The 20,202-nt window shown below is 37.3% G+C and overlaps 1 protein-coding gene across 4 annotated transcripts in view; it reads left to right on the plus strand.

The window, feature by feature from the left end:
* The window catches only part of FHIT (fragile histidine triad diadenosine triphosphatase), a 1,485,355-nt gene that overhangs the window by 197,279 nt on the left and 1,267,874 nt on the right, over positions 1 to 20,202 (plus strand). Inside the window, exon 3 of one of the 4 annotated variants that reach the window (XM_065933362.1) lies at positions 4,753 to 4,904. The exons of the other annotated variants lie outside the window; for them this stretch is intronic. The gene's annotated coding sequence lies outside the window, so the exon portion shown is untranslated. The remainder of the gene's footprint in view (positions 1 to 4,752; positions 4,905 to 20,202) is intronic. 4 annotated transcript variants of the gene reach the window in all.

Raw genomic sequence — 20,202 nt, forward strand, 5'->3', positions numbered from 1 at the left:
TGCTCTGTATGTCCTGTTGCATCACAGCATGAAGCACATAATGATGGATTACCCTTCTCTTACTGAAGCCAAGATTAATCAGTAGGTTCAGGTTGTCATCCTGGTCTTCTGTTACTAAAATGGCTTTAATGTTCACTGATGATTGTTGACTGTATCTGGATTTAGGCCTTATTTCATTAGGGGTTGCAAAAATGGCAGTTTTATTTCATTCTTCCTGCATTTATTACATGAAGTTTTTCTGTGAAGAACATTTTCTGATCAATCATGTGACTACCCTGAAATATAGTTCATATAGTTAGGAGAATGTTTCAATTTTCAGATTAGTAAATGAATACCTAACAACCTCTGATTAGTAACCAATTACAATTCTTAAAATATCTTATGGACTCTAAACAGATATTTTGTATGTATCAATTCATCTCAGGTATTAATCTTTTGATGCTCAAATTTACCCATCTTAGGTCAGTAAGGACTCCTTCAAGTGTCCTTTCTGTTGATTTTAAGTGTTCTTAAAATTATTTTATTTTTAAATGTTTAAATTTTTATTGTATGAAATATTGGATGTGTATATAACTAGACAAAATAGTGGAATTCATCCCCATGTACCCATATCATGTTTCAATAGTATTAATTGTGGCCAGTTTTATTTCTTTTATGCTCCAGCTGGTCTCTCTCCTCCCATATTTCTTATGGTTTCATCCTTAAATATTTCTGTTTAATCCCGTTAGTTTTTAACTTCCATCTTTCTAGCACAACAAGATATCTCAGGTAGAAACATGCTTTTAATGACTTACCGTATTGATTAATTAGGGTGACACCAGCTGCTTGAGCACATAAACTTGTAAATGTAATGTGGCTTAAACAGAACAGAAGTTTTTCACTCGCATCATAGTATGGTGTTGTGCTTCTTGTGAAGGAGATTTTCTGTTGGGATGATTCAGGAAACTAGGCTTCTTCCAGTTTGTGTTTCTGCCTCCCGCTAGGTCCAGGATGCTGTCTGCATCCAACCAGATATGCAAAACACGGTTTTCACTGATCTTGTTGATCCTCCAGAGTACTTCCAGTCCAACACTTAAATAATGAAAAAGACTAAGAAAATCTCTGTGTCCATGAAACTTGTTTAGGTAGTGGATTACTGTAGATGCCAGTAAAATCATTTATGCTTCTGAGTTTTGTGAGGGGATGAATGTTTTTATTGTAATTTGCCAATCATTTTAGGTCATACACAGTAATCTAATTTTTACATTTTATTTCCTTTGAGGCAATTTAAATCTAAAGTAGGAAACTACCTTTTCCATAATACCAAACTTAATAGATCTTCTTGCCCTGATTCTTTATACTATAAACTTGGATGAAATACTGTCATCAAAAAGGGCTTAATTTGGACATCTCGAGGGGGAAATGAGGTTCCAGGATACTCCTTTGAAGTTTGCAAATGATTTTCTTATCTCAAAAAACCTAAAGTATTTTTCACAAGAGTTTATTTCACTCTGATGCTCCATCCTCTTTACCGTAAGTGATACTACTTGTGTTAAGAAGAAGAGCCTGACTTTCCAAAGAACCTTCAATTTGGTAACAGTGTTCTCTTCTAAGGGCTGCAGTAGCCTGCAGTCAAAACTCCCTGACAACATATTTGAGAGAGGCTGTGGTACAAGGAAACAAAATATAATAAGAACAGCTGTAAGACAAGCTTAAGACTTGATTGGCTTCCATGTTTAGGTAGGTCTCCCAGTAAGGACTTCAAGTGTATAAAGCAATCTTTGTCTAGAATGTTGGAAATTGTGGTGTTTCTTACCAGCTACAAGGATAGACTTTGTAAAATAGTAGTGCTAGTAGAAGCAAAGCTGAGCATTTGGTTTATGTTAGATTCCACTCTGACTGCATGTCCTGACGACCTCAGTGTTTTAGAATTGCAGTCCTAGGTCTACAGCCTTTATGATTTTTTTGTCATTTTATTCTGTCTTTACTATTACTTATTTAATTTTTTTACTTAACTAAACTCACAGTTATTATGAACAATTTGTGAGTACACAGAGGTAGGGAGAATAGTGCAATGAATTTCCATACACACAGCCCATGGAGCAACGTGTGGAGTCCTCCAGGGCCCATGGTTTGTTAGGGCCCCATGTATGGTTTAAAACTCTGCTGTCACTGTTTTGAAATTCTTAATAATTTATGAGCAAGTGGCCCTGCTTTTTTATGTTACATTGAGCTTTGCTAATTATGCAGTCTGTCCTGTGCCTAAAGTCAATAATTACCAAGATTTCTGCTCCATTTTCTTCATCTGTTCTCCTACCACTTTTGCTCCCTCACTCCTTTCTTTGTTCTCTTTTTTTTTTTTGAGGTATTTTAAAGTAAATACCAAATATCACTTGACTTTATTTTGATGTACTTCAGAGTGCATCTAAAAAATATGGACATTTTTGTCCTTAACCATAGTGCCATTATCACATATAGCAAAATAAACAATATTTGCATTATGTAATCCTGCTTCATAAATGCCCTCAACTGACCTGAAAACATTATTTTCTGCTTTTCTATTTTTTTTAAATGAAATCTAAAGTCTGTATATTGTATGACATATATCCCTTATGTCTCTCCTAGTCTAGAGAAATTCTGCCTCCATTACTGCCAGAGTCTTGTTACAGAAACAGGGTCCCTTGTTCTTCAGAAGGTGTCACATTTTGGTTTCTTGTGGTGTTTTCTACCTTGTTCCTCTTTCACCCTTATTTCTTACACTGAAGTTATCTCTAGACTTGATTTAATGTAAGTGTTCTTAGTAAGAACACTTCATCGATGATAATCGCTTTTCCTACGGCTTCATTAGTAGGCATCCACAGTTTGGAACCACTTTTTGTGATGCTAAGATTCCTAAACGGGTTTGGCAGGTGACAGCCTTACCATTCCATAGTAAAGTTCAAATTAATTTTTCGCATAGTGTTCATTTCTATTGATGGATGTTATCTGAAGCAATTATTTCTTTACATGATTACAGAAATCATGACTTTCTAACTCTGTTATTACTTTATATTTATTAGAGTTTTTCAGTGAAGTACTTACTTTCCCTCATAAACTAGAACTATTTAGAGTCAAATTTTTCTTTTCCTTAACTTGGTTTTTTCCTAAGCAATTGTGTTATTTAGCTTGATGTGCTAGTTATGTTTTTTAATATGCTTAGAGTCAAACACATAATTATTAAAATAGAAATAAAGTCATTCATGTACTGCCTAATATTGTCTGTGATACCCCAAGTGCTCCATGTGTTAGATTTTGCAAAACACTGTTATTACCCCTGCTTTACAGATGAGGAAACCAAGGCATTGTGAGGCCAAGCAACATTCCCTGCATGGATCTTGGATTAGAACCCCATGCTCTGACACCAGAGCCAAGCTGTAGCCACACCAGTCTCATTAACACTATTCTTGGCAGCTAAAGTATTGTATATAAAGTGAAATGAAGCCAAGAAAATGATTTTATAATGGCAAACCAGTGAGAAAGCCCAAGATTCTCAGATAATTGATCTGTGTTCTCAATTTTGGCTGGTGCTGCCTCCAAGACCAATGTGACTTATTGTGCCTCCAGTTTAAATCAATAATCTGAGTATATTAGAACCTAGATTGACCTAACTTCTCAGACTTCCTCAGAATAATCCTTTTATAACTTTTGGATGAAATACGTAACATTTTTTTTTTTTTTTGCTTTCTTGTTATTATTCTTAACAATTTAAAACAGATCTCTATAAGACAACAAATGGAAACCATGATTCTTGTTTTCTTAGAAAGGAAAGGCTGTTGTACAAATCAGTCTAGTCAAGGCAGAAGGCTAAGTTTTCTTCAGCAAACTATTGCCCAGATCTTTGCATTGTAGGAGGAACTTTTTAAGTGCCCTTGAGGAGTTCCTCTACCACAAAGCAAATATTTAGTCATGCAGCCTAGATGCAAACATTCTGAGTCTCGTCTCTGACCATTTCTTTTGATGTGCCTTTTCATTGTGGTGAGATTAAAAGAGTCACACGGAAGACCTTGGAGGGATTTGGTCTGTTGGAACATATATGCTGAACATTATCAAAGAGCCAAGGAGTGAGGTGAAGGAATAGCTGCAACAGATACAGAACCTATCTTGCAAATTTAATTTTTCCTGGGAAAATATCAAACCACCACTGCCTGACAGGGATCTCTTTTTTTTTTTTTTTACTAATATTGAGAAATAAGATATAAACATGTTGGTTATGTATAGCATTCATGGTATTTTAAGCTCTTAAGAATAATGTAGTCTAATCTTTTCAGTTTGCATGTGAGAAAGCTGAAGTCCAGCTACTTCAAATAATTTCTCCTGAGATTAACAGATAACTAGCTGCAGACCCAAAGTTAGAGGCTTCTTCAGCTTTCCTGACTGATATACTAAGGTACTATTTCAACTAAAGTATTTGATTGTAAACCACAGAAACTGATTCAGACTATGTTAACAAAAGTATAATTTATATAGGGTAGATTTTGGGTAGCTTACAAAGTCTAACGTGTTTTACTATAATTTTTTTTTTTGGGGGGGTGAAGAGTAATAATGGTTAAGTGAGGAAAAGTATATTTTAAATTTTAAAATCAGAGTTGTCATGGATAGAATACAAAAAAATACATTGTTTTAAAAATTATGTTGAGGGACCCATTTGCCCCTTTGTTCTTTTCAGTGTCTTAATGTGTCCAGTCTCTGGAAATGGTTTTTCTCTGTTCTTTCTGGTTCTGCTGTACTAAAAAGGCGATGAGAGGAGGAGAGGTGCTTCAAATCTTAGGGGTGACTCCTGTGGTTGGATGAAGGAAGCAAAAGAGGCTCTCAGGTGCTCTGGCCTCAGGGTGAAGTATATGAAAGTTATATGATGCACACTGCCTGTGAAGAGCCACCTTCTACTGGTATGTCTCCTGTTTCTTTTTTCTCTAAAATGATCTCTGAATCCTTCTCATCTCAGAAGACCTCTTCAGGTTGACAGGTTTCCCTCTTGGAGCCATAAGGAGGTCAGAATTGAAACTGTAACCTTCATACGGATAAGGTACTGTAGCATGTCAGCTGCTGTATTTTCAACAGTTAGAATCCTTGCCCATAGGAGGTCCTCAGCATAGGCTTATTTAATGAATAAAGTAAAACAGCTCCACTTCTGGACTCCCATAACTCAAACTGGTAATAATGTGGTTGCTAAAATCTCCTCTTATGTTCTGTAGCTCAAAAATGTTATGCCTGGATGCATAAAAATGATGCTCCTTGATCCACTCACTTGTCATGAGCATCTGAACAGTTAATTCCCAATGATCTAGCATGCCTTGATTTATTGTTAATTTGATTTAATTTACTGAAGGTGACCTTACTCTATTTTTCTGCCAGAATTCAGGCTGGATTACGGTTTTGTCACCAAAACCAATTTTATCCCCAGAGAATAGATCGCAAGGGATGACTCTTAGTCCTGTTAGGCCTGACTCTTAAGTGTAACTTTCATGCAGTGAACCTAGGCCTTGATGCTGATGATGGCATTCTGCAGACAGGTTACACTGACCTCTAGTTCTTAGAACTATGGTTGGATTTACTTGCAAGACAATAACACTCTCAATTTAGGTAGGGTGTGTCATTGATTCTGGGAACTCTGGGGAAAAAGAAAAACTTAAAGCAAACCTCATATCTTGATTTCCAAAGCTTAGGCATTTGACTGAGGTGGGGTCAGGGTGAAAAAAATAGTTTGGAATCACTGAATGGATTTCTGTATCTTCAAGAAACCCATGTAAGTTAGTAATAAAGTAATCAACAAATTTTGAGAGTGAGACACAGGCAGAGTTCCACCTTTTAAGGCTTTAGGCTTTAGGTTGAGTGAGTCTTAGTTGGATTCCTCAGGATTTGCTGAAACTCTCTAACAAGTGTGGCTCCAGATTCTGGGTGGTAACCTGCAAGACCTTATGACTGCATATTAATTGAGCCTCTGAAAAAGTGTCTGAATTTCACAGTGATAAATTTTAATGACTTCTGTTTGTATATCATTAACAAGCTTCTGGTGGTTACCAAAACTTGTAAACAAAGTCATTTTGCCAGTGCAGATAGCATCTTTCTACCCCTGAGTATGACCTTGAATTAAAACAAATAAGTAACTTTTGCTTATAGTGCTTTTCTGCTGAACTAGAAATAACTTAGAGATGGTGTTGAAATGTGTCACTCCCTGGCTCAAAACTTTCAAGAGCTCCTCATTTCACGCCAAGTATACGTCAAGTCCTTTCCAGTGGACAAAGAGGCACTTCTCCCTACCGGGGATCCTTACCTTCTACCTCTCCTACCCTTTTACTCACCCTTCCTTCTCACTCTCCTCCAACCCACATGGGCTCTTTTGCTGTTCCCCGAACACCTACCATAGGGGCCTCTGGACAGATTTTCCCTTTGTCTGGAATACTCCCCTGCTGGCTAGTAACTCGACTTGCCTTTGATATGATGTCTTCACTGAAACCCTCTAGACCTGCTATGGGCTTCCCTGGTGGCTCAGCAGTAAAGAACCTGCCTGCCAATGCAAGAGACATGGGCTCCATCCCTGGGTTGGGAAAATTCCCCTTGAGTCGGAAATGGCAACCCACTCCAGTATCCTTGCCTGGGAAATCCCATGGACAGAGGAGCCTGTGGACTACAATCCATGGGGTCTCAAAGAATTGGACACGACTGAGCAACTAACACTTCACACACACACACACACACACACACACACACACACATTTTTTCTGCATCGCATACTTGTGGGATCTCAGCTGACCAACCAGGTATTCATCCCAGACCGTGGCAGTGAAAGCCCAGAATCCCAAATACTAGGCCACCAGGGAACTCCTAAGGCCGTTCTATTTTTACTTTTTGTCCTTAGCATTTAACCATCCAACATAGCTTTAGTCACTTTATGTTGCTGATTGTTCATTATCTGCCTCCCTGCTGCTCGAATCTAAGCTTCATCAGCAAAGAGATCTTCCTCTTCTTTCTTAAGTGGTTTGTCCCAGTTGTCTTAATCAGCTTATTCCATAGAAGTCTCTGTGATGATGGAAACATATCTGGTAGATACAAGCCACCCATGCTAATTGAACATTTAAGTTGTGGTTAGTGCCAATGAATCCCTGAAATTGAATTAAATTTTAATTCTATTTAATTTTTTATTAATTGAAACTCAAATAGCCATATGTGACTAGTGGCTTCCTATCATATTAAACAGTACAGATCTTGAAAGTTTATTTATTGAATGAATGAATGTCCGACTCTCTAGATCAATGTTTCTTAAACTTCGGAGTGCAAAGAAATCACCTGGATTCCTAGGGATGTTGTTAAAAGTGTCGATTCTAATTCATGAGGTCTAGGGTGGGGCCCAAGATTTTGTGTTTCTAACAAGGTCCCAGCTGATAGCTTCTTATACTTAAAGTAGCAAGAATCTGGAAGACTAATGCTGCCTTGCTTTTTGTTTGTGTGCTTACAGGCTATGTGGTTCCTCATTTCTTGGACTGGAGAAATTACTAAAAATTACCTGTTAGACCCAAATAACAGCCTACAGGCTCAAAAGCCTAGATAAAGAGAGTGATTTATTCCCTTTTCTGGGATAAGATTATTCTTCTTGTCCCTTTTCTCTCTAATTTGGTTGAATTCAGTTGTGGTTAATTTAGAAAAAAAAAATTTTTTTTTGCTTCAATTCTGGTTACTTCTGTGACAGTTTCCTGCTGCCTAATGTACCCACTTGACTTGCAATCTATTTTTCCAGGTCACCAAGGATGTGTGCTATTTACCCTTCACAAAGAATTTTCGAGTGGTGCTGGACGACTCAGTCCTACATCCTTCTATTATCTGAGATAGTTGGCTAAATCAAGCTCCCTCAGGAAAAAAAATAGATCATCAATCTTTTCCATTGCTACAATCACATTGTTCATCTACAGAATAAACATCACCTAGTTATTCCCTCAGGGAAGAGTTTAAATCTTATTCATACTCCTTACATTACCGGAAATCTGTGGTCGTTCTTCTTAATTATCAGGTATTCTTTTTCAGGTGGATTTCCATCAGAGTGGTAAATCTTGGTGCAGATAAATTTTGGGTGTTTTAGTATTTAACAACAATTAAGGTACTCATGAGTATATGTAATATCACCTGATTTATCATTCTCCCACAGGCTCTTCACAAATATATCAGAGGCACAATTTCAGGAAAAAAAGGATAAAATCATCTTAAAAACTCAACTTTGTTTTGTTTTTCTTGGAAGAGGATGAGGAATGGCTATGTATCTGAACTCTTCTGGCCGAATGCTGGACTGGTTTTCCAGCCTATCTTCTGGGCCTGCATGAATGTTTTCCTGTGTGCTCAGTCCCTTTCAGTAGTGTCTAACTCTTTGCAACCCCATGGACTGTAGCCTGCCAGGCTCCTCTGCCCATGGGGATTCTCCAGACAAGAACACTGGAGTGGTTGCCATGCCTTCCTCCAGGGAATCTTCCTAACCCAGGGATCGAACCCACATCTCTTATGTCTCCTGCATTAAGAGGTGGGTTCTTTACTACTAGTACCCAAATGTTCTCGTACTTCAGGGTTATTAACTGGAAATCAACATGTCTTCTGTGGTTTTCGCTCGTGGTTTTCTCTTTCCTCTGCTTACAATGCTCTGTCCAATCCCTGCAGTTTCCTCCCCAACACCTAAAGACAATGTTCTCAACATAGTAGTCATATTTATTGGCCACTTGTGTATAAAAGGCACTGTTCTAAGCACTTTACATATATCATGTCCTTTGATTCTCACTACAGTGATCTGAGCCAGGAGTTACAGTCCTCCTTTTGCCAATAAAGAAAAAGAGGTTTAGAGAAGCCATATAACTTGCCCAGTAAGTAGGGAAGCCTGGGTTTGATCCTGGGTTTGTCTTGTTTTAGTATCCTTGCTCCTAACTCTTAGGCTATACTGCTCAGATTTTCCTTCTCCCTGGGACTGTCCTTCTTTCCCTTATTTACTTTGGGTAGATGACATAGTTGTCATTAAACAGGACTTGGGGTCCAAGCTCATGGTTCTCTACTCAGTCTTCTCCTAGCACTTTGGATCTGCCCTTGCCGTTTCTCATATGTTTTAGAGTAATATGTTTTTCTCCCTGCCCAACTTTCTTGGAGCCAGGGGGAACATATTTTACTTACCTTCGTATCCCCAGTGTTTTCATAAATTGTAGAAAGCTGTTGTGACTTTTCTAGATTTGCATTTCTAGATAGTAAATTGTCCATAATAATAGTGAAACTTGAAGCTATATGCTTTATTATAAAGCAGGAGGGGAATACTAAGTGTACCATATTTAAATATAATGATCCAATTGGGTAGACTCGACTGAAGCTAAAACCTTTTAAGCCCACCTTTAGTGCTCTGAAGATGAGCCTGGGGCTCTGCTGAGAGCTTATATAGCTTATAAGCTTATAGGTTCCTTGTAGGTTGAAACAATGGTAACTTTAGTGATGTGCTGGTAAGTGTTTAACCACTGGCTCTCCAGGAAAAAAAATGTGTGTGTATGCACATGTGTACATTTATTGTAAATCTTACTGATATAAAGGGTATGTAGCCTATAATTTGAGCTTCCCTGGTGGCTCAGCAGTAAAGAACCTGCCTGCAATTCAGGACACCTGGGTTCAATCCCTGGGTTGGAAAGATTCCCTGGAGGAGGGCATGGCAACCCACTCCAGTATTCTTGCCTGGAGAATCCCATGGACAGAGGAGCCTGGCAGGCTACATCCCACAGGGTTGCACAGAACTGGACATGACTGAAACGACTAAGCACAGTAGCCTATAATTTATAACTAATAATAAAATAATCACTACTCTTTACTGTAAGTTCCAGAAGCCAGTAGATTCTCGTGTAACACTATTGTTGATTTTGTCAAACCCTTATATATTCATCGGAGAAGGCAATGGCAACCCACTCCAGTAGTCTTGCCTGGAAAATCCCGCGGATGGAGGAGCCTGGTAGGCTGCAGTCCATGGGGTCACTAAAAGTCAGACACGACTGAGTGACTTCACTTTCACGCGCTGGAGAAGGAAATGGCAACCCACTCCAGTGTTCTTGCCTGGAGAATCCCAGGGACGGGGGAGCCTGGTGGGCTGCGGTCTATGGGGTCACACAGAGTTGGACACGATTGAAGGGACTTAGTCGTAGTAGTAGTAGTATATATCTGTAGTCAGTCTGTGTTTGCAATTGATGGACAAGTATAGTTCTGTCAAAAATATTCTGTAAGGTTCAAATGCTGAAAGAATATTTCAATAATTTTTTTTGTTCCACTTAGAGTATAACAACTACAGATGTAGGATATTTTAAGTTTAATCTGCATGTTCTCTGTCTCTCTCAAATGAGCAAAACAATATCAAGCTTTGGTTTGTAGCATTTGCTCATTTGGCCATTTTTAAACTACCAATGTAACTTTACTGAAAGTGGACTTGGGCAAAGATGCACAGTAGCACCCCATTATACAGCTGTTGCATCATACAGTATAGCAGATGCAAGGCATTTTAAGAGGAAAGGTGATATAGAATTGGAAAGTGATGAGTTTTGTGTATTTACTTTAAAAATATTTTTTATTTAATTGTAAATTATAGTTTATAAAATTATGTAACTTAATTTTTAGTAATGGTTGTGTTTAAAAACTGTCTCACAAAATTCTTAAAATTTAACAATGGGCTCTTGTAAGTCTAGAAATGGCTTCAGCTCCATCTCAAAAGTGAAGTTTGATTATCAGACTCAGTTATGGAGAGCATGAGACTTGAATTCCAGCTCTGAATTTTACTTTTAGCCCATAGATTAAATTACTTACTATTTATTTAAGCGTATTCTATGTCATAAAGTAAGTCTCAAGTAAGTTTTTGTGAACCTAAAAGGTTTCCCAGATCGATCAGGCAAGACTGGTGAAGAAATGTGCATTTAATATCATCGAGTCCTCTCTTTGAGTCAAGCCTTGTGCTAAGAGCTTTTGTTGTATTATCTTGTCTGGACTTCTCAGGAGATAAGGACTATTACTACCTTTTTTCTATAGATGGAAAAACCAAGGCTTGGAAAAAAAATCAGAGGCACATTGACTCACCCCAGATAAACTCATGTCTTCTACAGAGCAAAGCAGAGAATAGAGGAAGAGGAAAAATGGTAGATGAAGAATATGAAACAGACTCTTTTTATTATATTTCTGTTTTTTTCTCTTCCTCACCTCATTTTTCTTCTTCTTGATGTGGGGGTGGTGTTGGGAGAATGTCCCTTTCTTCCCCTAAGTATGAAAACATTCCATCCTTGTTGTAAAACAACAGAAAATACATAAACGTATAGAGGTAAACATAGAAATGACTTCTTATTTTTATTACCCAGAGGTAACTAAGATTTTAACTTTTAGGAATATTTATCAATAAAATTTTATCTGCATAACATATAAACTGTAAATAATATATGGCAAAATGTATGTTTATTTTTATTTATTTAACAATTGCTTCTTTCCATTGTTATTTCCTGCATTTGGAAAGAGTTATCCTTTTGATAAATAGAGCCCTTAGCTTTTTGGAAAATAAAACCTGGCAACTGGAACTGCAGAAACAGAAGCTACATATAATCACTACATCTTTTTCTATTTGTTACAGTCTTTTCTCACAGGAGATAGTCAACAGATATATTAAGAAGCACCACATGAGTAATTTGAGCTTCTGTGATTTCTGTTTCTTACTTTTCTCCATACTTTGGTAGGTGGCAAGTAGGAGAGCCAGCATTTGAATCTTCCAGAAATTCAGTATCTGCTTCCTGGATAATTTCATGTATGATCTAACACTGAGAACATTTGCCCTATTTCTTGTCCTGTAAATCTGAATTCTTCTGAATTCTGTTTGTTAATGCTTTTGTTGATAAGAAAGAAAGGTACGATTTTAAGGTACTAAAGTGTCTATCCATTTGAAAAGGAAAAGCAAACCAAAATTCGTATCTGGGTTCAGGCTAGATTTTCACATAGCTAGTTCTTTGGAGACATTGCCCATGAAGAGCAAAGCTGCATGGAGTGGCATTTGGTCACCGACCTCACTGAGAGTACTTCTGGGGCCTCTAATCTACGGTAGCAGCAATCATGTTTGACCACAGTCAGTGAAGCGTTTCCTCTTTTACATTCAGTTATGTGACCAGTGAAATCATTTAATAAGCTTTGTCCTGCAGCCCATGATATATAAGTCCCGTGTGAGCTGGCCTAATAAATCCTTATCCCTGTCTTGATCTTCAGATGTCTAATGGGTCATATTATTCTGAAAGAAATGTTGTCGGATTGTGCGTACAAGATTACGTTGGTTATTTTCCTGTTTAGGAGACTAACCTATATAGAGATGGAAAAATAACATCTAACTGGAAATTAGAGGCTGGAGAGAAAAATATATTCTGTATTGACAATTGCTAAACATAGGCAAGGTAATGTTTAAAACTTTATTGTCTTTACAGCTTTTAAAAACACTGTCCTGAAAACAAAGGCATATGTTTAGGGTTCCAAGAAGAAAAGCCGTCTCTTGTACATTAATCAGACTTGCTCTGTAAAGACTGTTTCCTGAGAAACCATAGTGGTTATTAACAGAAGCAATGTATAATATATCTATTTTATAGCATATTGTTAATGGCAGTGATCGTATTTCATTTTAAAAATCATAAAATTTGTTCTCTTTTGAAATATTTTGATAGCTTGGTTTAAATTACAGTTTTGTTACAGTATATTTTCTGTTGGCATTGTTAGACTATTACAGCTTTACATACTTAGTGATAACTAGCTTCTTGATGATCCATTTTTCTTTTTTCATCCATACTTTGTTCCTTGCATGTAACCATAAGCCTATAATTATACAGATTTTTTTTTTTCTTAAAAAGAAAAAGAAAAACCAAACAGAAGCTCTTCTTTCCAGAAATAAAACCAAGTTTAACCAGGGAATTTAAAGCTTAGTATCAATAGAAGTCTTAGTTGGGCCTCTTTCAAAATCTAGTGTATTCGTTTTCAAGTGCTAAGTCGAATAAAGTTAGTATCTAGAGTTTTCTTCTCTATTGTTTGATTAGGTTTTCTTTTAGGGAAAACAAGGTTGAGTTTCACATGAAATGATGTGTTACACATTTTTGTAAAAGTGAGTTCTTTAGAATTTAGCCTTCTCCCTCCTTTTTCTTCCTTAGAAAGAGATTTATGACTTACTCTGTGTAGGTCATGTGCAAAGACACTTGTCGATGACAAGAATATAACCCTCGCGTGCAGCAGTATCTCTTCTATTCTGTTTGGATCATAAATTTCATTTTATAATATATGTTGTATTATCCCATTATTTTTCCAATTTACCATTGGCTTTTATAATACTGTCCAAGATGAAAATCATGTGAATAAATGAAGATGTTATCTTAGACATCCCTTTTACTCTGGTGCCTGGAGACCAGATAGTCTGACTTGAATAGAACAAGAAATGACAGCTTTTCTCTGAGAGTTGTGAGTAGGAATGTGAAAGAGGTCCATGGGAGCCAGCTCCTGGATAATGTTTAAAGCTATAGAGCAAAGAATTTCCTTTTGCATTAAAATACCAAGGCATGAAGAGAGTTAAATGTGCTACATAGCATCACACTATACAGAGTATCAGGGTGAAAGAACCTGCAAGTCACTAAACTTTTGGAATTTCATCAGATGCTACTACAACAGCAGTTTCTGTTCCCATATATGGTAATCTATTAGACCTCCTAGTCAATGTTTTGAAGTGATTCAAAATATACTTATCGATTGGTCTTATTTTAAAAATGTGCATCCATGCTTAGTTGCTAAGTCGCGTCTGGCTCTTTGTGATGTCATTGACTATAGCCCGCCAGGCTCCTCTGTCCACGGGATTTCCCAAGCAAGAAAACTGGAGTGGGTTACCATTTCGTCCTCTAAGGGATCTTCCCAACCCAGAACCTGAATTTCCTGCATTGGCAGGTGGATTCTTTAACCACGGAGGCACCTGGGAAGCCCACTTTTGAAATGTACTATTGATCTATTCATTCTTTTCTCCCTCCGACACCTGCATGCCCCTATGAGACATTGAATGGTACCGTATAACATTTGAAGGAATAAAAAAGAAAATATTTAATAACAAAACTGAGCTATTTTATATTAGGGACTTGCCAAAATAGTTTTCTAATAAGGAAAAATTCTTTATAATCAATCTCAACTGTTTGAACTGATCTCAAATATAATCTTTTGTTACATATACAGGCAATACATACATAAAATTAATTATGAGGTAGTAATGGGTGCATTGCAGCTGATATATCAGATATTTTATATGTTAAAAATAAGCACACAGATCCTTTCTAAGGAAGGTTCCGCCCATGAAAGGCCACTACGGCCTAATTTTTCTACTATGTAAAAACAGGAGAACCAAACTTCAAAGGAGAAATTGTCATTTAATTTAATTGTTCATGCCTTATTTATTTCATTACTCTGAGGATGACTGCTGGTCTGTCTAATTTAGAATCTCAGTGCTATTCTGTCCAGTTTATTATCTTTAAGGTTTATCAGCTGTGCAGTCAAGCTGAACTATTTGCCTTTTACTGAAGATAGATATATTTAAAGAGAATGAGGACCTTGGGGACAATGGAAATAGTTACAACAGAGGTTTAAATGAGAACACATATTTGTTTCATGCATGAGAGAAGGGGGTGACCCCCCAAAAAGAGAAGTAAATGGGTGATTAGATTAGATACACTGTAATTTATAATTTATTTTTAGTTTTTGACAGTTTCGTTTTGTTAGCAAAGGGGAGAATATTGGAAAGATTCCACTTTACCTTAATCTCAGTAGCCTTAAAAATCTTTGCTTTCGGCTTACATTGCTGGAATGATATATCAGGTTGATGGACTGTCTCTTATGGGTATCAGACTGATCAACAATCTCATGGGCCTTAGAAAGGTTTGTTTCACAGTCAAATCCCCTTTGTGGTTTAACTTAGGAGACCCACAGTTAAATAACTCTTTAGAGAAACTGAAAATTGGACATTTACTTCTCCTTCAATCTCAGGTAAGTGATAAACATACATGATGTTTGAATTATTCAAAAGCTGGTTGGTTTACCATTTGCTGACAAGTAAAGGTTCTAGAACTGTTTCGTATTTCTTCTAAACTGAAAGAAGCAAAACAAAACCCAAGCCTTTTTTCCCATGATTAATCACTTGTATCATAGTGCTGAATTGATGGGTGCCTCTTTTGAAGACAGACAAAATATGTATTTAAATCTGGCTGGAAAGACTTTGGAAAAATTCCTTACCTTTTCTTAGCCTTGGTTTCAGTCTGTAAAATGAAAGTGATAAAAGTACTAACTTTATTATTATTATAAATTTATGAAAATTAATTTATGCCTATGTACTATCTGACATATAGTGGTTAATAACTAATTGCTGTTATTTTTATTACTGTTACTGATTTGTCTTAGCAATCTGTTCCTCTCCTTGAATTACAGTAGAGCTGCTGTTATTGACCCCTCCCGTGTCTTCTTTTACCCTTTTTGATAGACTGCCCAACTTTGAAATATGCTTTGTTACCATTCTTCTCAGTGTTTTGCAGCAGGTCTTTTTTTTTTTTTTAAGTCACTTCTGCCTGAGGGAGGTGTTCCTTTTCAGTGTCAGCTGATTAGTCTTGTGATTCTGAGAAATATGATAGAATAAATCAGTACCTTTGTAGAAGATGATGCCCCTTCTTTACAAAATTCTTCACCGTAGTATTTCAGCAAATCATCATTTGTTCATTTCCTCATTCAGTTGATCATTTCGTAGAAATATGTGGAGCATATTAGTTACCAAAGTGATACAATTGAATGATTTTTGGGTCCTGTCTTCAAGAAATCTCATGTGGACCCAAATGTGTTCTTAATCATGGGTGATGGATGTACAGGTTGTACAAGTGATGCACCTGATTCAGAGAAAGAGAAAAAAACAAAACTGTCGTGGGATGTAAGGCCTAATTTTTCCAAAACATGTGTTCCCTGCCGTCATGGTTCTTGCATGTGTCCAGAAGTTCCCTAAAGAATCTCCATAACTGTTTTTATCATTCAGCTTATCTTCCAATTAAACTTACTTTCCTTCAACTAACATTCAAAATAAGTAAATCTCATGCACACTCTTATTTTAAAATTGCTTGTCTTGCCATAGGGCTGTCTTATGGTATTTTACCCACACATATACAGGTCAGCTTTTGTGGAAAAACCTGCACATCTATACCCCTTCATGATATGTTTCTGTATTCCTATCAATGTGCAGCTCATATTTATAAATTGCCTCTGTGCTTCATATGAGTTTTTCCTTAGGTTGGGCACACGTATAGGTAATTCACACACAGAGTGCTCCTCTCGGAGCCCAGTATACAACTCTATAGTTGCTCTGAAAAGCCAAGTGCTCATATAATTTGTGATGGAGCCATACAACTGAGGGTTCTTGTGCACTCTGATGCTGTGAATCAGATTTCACAGAGAAAGAAATGTCGAACAGACACAAAGTCTGGCTTTCATGTACACCGGGGGACCTGCAGGCTCTTATCCATAAATGGCCCATTATAAGTAAGTAACTTTTAGGAAATCAGGCAACATAAGTTTATTTTTCTTTAAGGAAATGACTCCTAAGTGGTAAGTTCCCAAATCCACTGTGAATTTTCAACAATGCTTATACTGAACTGAACATTTCTTTGCCCTATTCTCTTTCTTTGTTCTACTGTCTTGTTTTACTGTTTTGGCAATTTGGTACACATTTTTGCTGTTTCCTGTGTCCCACCCTAGGGATGAATGCTTTATTACTTTTTAAAATCTTTGTTCCATTAATCAGCAGATTTTCATTAATCATTCATCACCTTCCCTTTTCCCTCTACTTCTTGTCCGTCTTTTTTCTGCCCACCTGCTCCTGTCTTAAATTATGGTTAATGTGATAAGAGGCCCTGTCTAGGAAATCAGGTGGTTGATGAGCTTTCAGAGAGTTTCTTAAATGTGTTTACAACTTTCTTGAGAGCACATCCTCTTTGGACCTTTTTCCTTTTGTTTGGAAGAGGCCTGTACAGATGGCACAGATGTTCACAGAGGCCTATGAAAGTAGACAAGTGAAAGAGCAGTCTCAAAATAGTTATGTCTTTGGACAGTTTAACAAATAGTCTTCAACAGTTATTACACTGACAACGTGTTTTAAAAAGAAAAAAAAGAAAAAAAGAGTCCTTTTGAAGATCCCTATTATTTCTCTGTCCTCTGACCAGTGTAAAGAGTTGGACACGACTTAGTGTTCTATCTTCTTCTGCTTTTCATCCCAGTTGATCCTGAGGTTAAAAAGCATTGTGCTTCCCTGGTGGCTCAGAGGTAAAGAATCTGCCTGCAATGTAGGAGGTCCTGGTTCCATCCCTGGGTTGGGAAGATCCCTTCAAGAAGGGAATGGCAACCCGCTCCAGTATTCTTACCTGGAGAATCCCATCAGCTATAGTCCATGGGGTTGCAAAGACTCGGACAGGACTGAGGGACTAACCACCACCAAGCAAACGTTTATCGATAGCTTCTGTGCTCCCAGCTCAAACCCAGGGGCCTGAAGTCACTTTACTGAGGTAGAATTCAGAGCAGTGCTGTGATCAGTCTCCCAGTGTGTCTGACTCTTTGGCACCCTGTGGACTGCAGCCCTCCAGGCTCCCCAGGTAAGAGGACTGGAGTTGGTTGCCATTACCACCTCCAGGGCTTCTTCCTGACCCAGGGATAAAACCCTCCTCTCATTCAGAGGGGAGAGAGAGAGAGAAAGGAAGAGATTGAACCATATTCTGTATGTCTTTCACTTGCTTTCTTATTCTTATTTTCTTATTTCTTATTCAAGCAACCAGGAGTAGAACCATTGCACGGTATCTAACTGAAAGCACAAAATAGCTAATCTGAACCAAGTTCCAGAGTGCTGGTTTGCTTTAAAGCAAACAAATAGAAAGCCGTAGTGACATTCCTGAAGGCATGCCTCCAAGTTCTTAATGTAATTACTTTTTGGTTCCTGAGATGGAATTAATTAGATAAAAAGAGATCAAGCGTAATCCAAAAGGATATAAGAGATTTTCTAAATAGGAGTGACTGAGTTTCGGAGCCATGACAAGAATCACTAGATCCAGAGACACAAACTTATCCACCAGCCCCTCATTATGGCTGGAAAACCTGAAATCAAGAACCTTTGAACGTTATATAGAGTAAGAGGAGCTGGAAGGATAAAAAAGAATTTTTTTCTCAAGTCTGTGGGATGTTTTCTTAATTTATTTTCAGCATAGTCATTCTTTACCTGGGGTTTCTGCTTTAACTGACATCAAGGCCATTTTATTGAAAAATTTTCAGTTTCTTGATCAAGCACTTAGTCTGATGTACTTTGTCTATTGTTAGTGGTAAATTAAATTTCACTTTGACAGCTGACCACCAAGTCAGGCCCCATTTTGTCTGGGAACTCCTTTGATTTAGAAAAAGCACCTTATCTGGCAACCTCTTCTTTTGTACCTCCTTTTTACAAATATCCTTTTACAGGTTTCAAGATGAGAGAAAAGGGGGTCTTTTAAAATTCCTCTCTCTTTTTTTTTTTAAGTTTGGAGAATTGTGAAGTTATGAAAGCATAGAACTTTTGAGCCTCATAGCAGCTGAAAACATGTCCCCACCTACATCTTTTATCCTCTGCCTCCTAGGCACACACTTTATTTTCTTCTAGGCTACATGGAGCAAATAGTGATGATTGGCAGAAACAAAAGACATAGAAGAAGAGATATGAATGAATATCAGTGTTTTCTGGACCTAACTAAAAAGTATGGAATTTCATTGCTGGAAGGGACCTTAAAATTATACTCTGTGATGTCGGCCTTTTGTTCAGTTTGAATCAAAGTACACAAATTCTCGTAGCAAGAGTTCTCTGTATTGACAGGGATATGGGAGTAGCAATGGAATTGAGTCAGAATCTATCTTGTTGCACTCACTGTGGATATTCTGTTGAAAAAAATTGTTCCTTGAAACATGGCCCTTGTCATCTGCCCTCTTTGTCCCTTTTCTTGTCCCTCCTCAAATTACTGTTTTAGAGCAACTTTCTCACTTTATAGATAAAGAAATGGAGTTCCACAGAGACGTCAGAGGACTTATAAAGATCACCAGATCTCAAGAAATACTTACCCCCTTGTTCCATTAGGCATTTCTTGTCGCAGAAAGAAAACTAGGAAAGAAATCTAGCTGTAGGGCCAAGAACTATATTAAATCAGTAGTGATCTTTGTTCTCAGATGAAAAATGATTTGTGTTTTAATCCTGTTACAAATTAGTGATAAAAGTTAGCGATGCCATGTTTGAAAAGGCTTGGTTGCTTAAAGTTGCCTACCTTTCTCTGTAATATCTTTGTACCATTTCATCTCCTCCTTTTTCTTTCTCGCTTCTCTTCTGTTTTCTTTTTGTTGCCATGTTGAACTTGATAACCTATTTGTGAAGACACTTTAAAAAGGATTATTCTTTAAAATCTGCTACAGGATCAAAGCAATACTTTTGTATTTTAGACTTAAAAAGTAAAGAGCCTGTAAATAGAATGCAGTGATGAATTTTTATAATCATGGAGCCATATTTCAGAAGACTAGACGAGATTGTTATTTAAAAGAAACTTGTAATGAGCCTTATGGTAAAGCAAATAATTAGTAGCATATTTGGGCAGTTCGTCATGTTCACAATTCTATTATTTGGAGACCTCAATTTCTAAAGGAACAGTAGATCAAAGAGCAAATGTGAAAGTGGGGCCAGGAAAACACACTGTCTAATTCCAGAAATAATAAAAAAGGCAGGAGAAATAAAACAGAAAGCTCAAATTTCTTTGTTCCCAAACCTTGAAAGATTTTTGGAATAATTATAGATCTCAAATTTTTCATAAGTTTTAAAGAGTTGCCAAGAACATAATTTCTGTGTGTGTGTTAGTTGCTCAGTTGTGTCTGACTCTTTGCAGTCCCACAGACTCTAGCCCTCCAGGCTCCTCTATCCATAGGATTCTCCAGGCAAGAATACTGGAGTGGCTTGCCTTCTCCAGAGGATCTTCCCAACCCAGGGTTCGAACCCTGATTTCCTGCATTGCAGGCAGATTCTTTACCGTTTGAGCTATAGGGAGGTCCATAATTTCTGGTATATTGTAAATGTTGCCATTTTAAAATTAAAAGTCTAAATTATTTTAAAGTATATCTTTAAAGTATATC

Source organism: Muntiacus reevesi, chromosome 4 (assembly GCF_963930625.1).
Source record: "Muntiacus reevesi chromosome 4, mMunRee1.1, whole genome shotgun sequence".
In the NCBI taxonomy this organism is placed as follows: domain Eukaryota; kingdom Metazoa; phylum Chordata; class Mammalia; order Artiodactyla; family Cervidae; genus Muntiacus; species Muntiacus reevesi.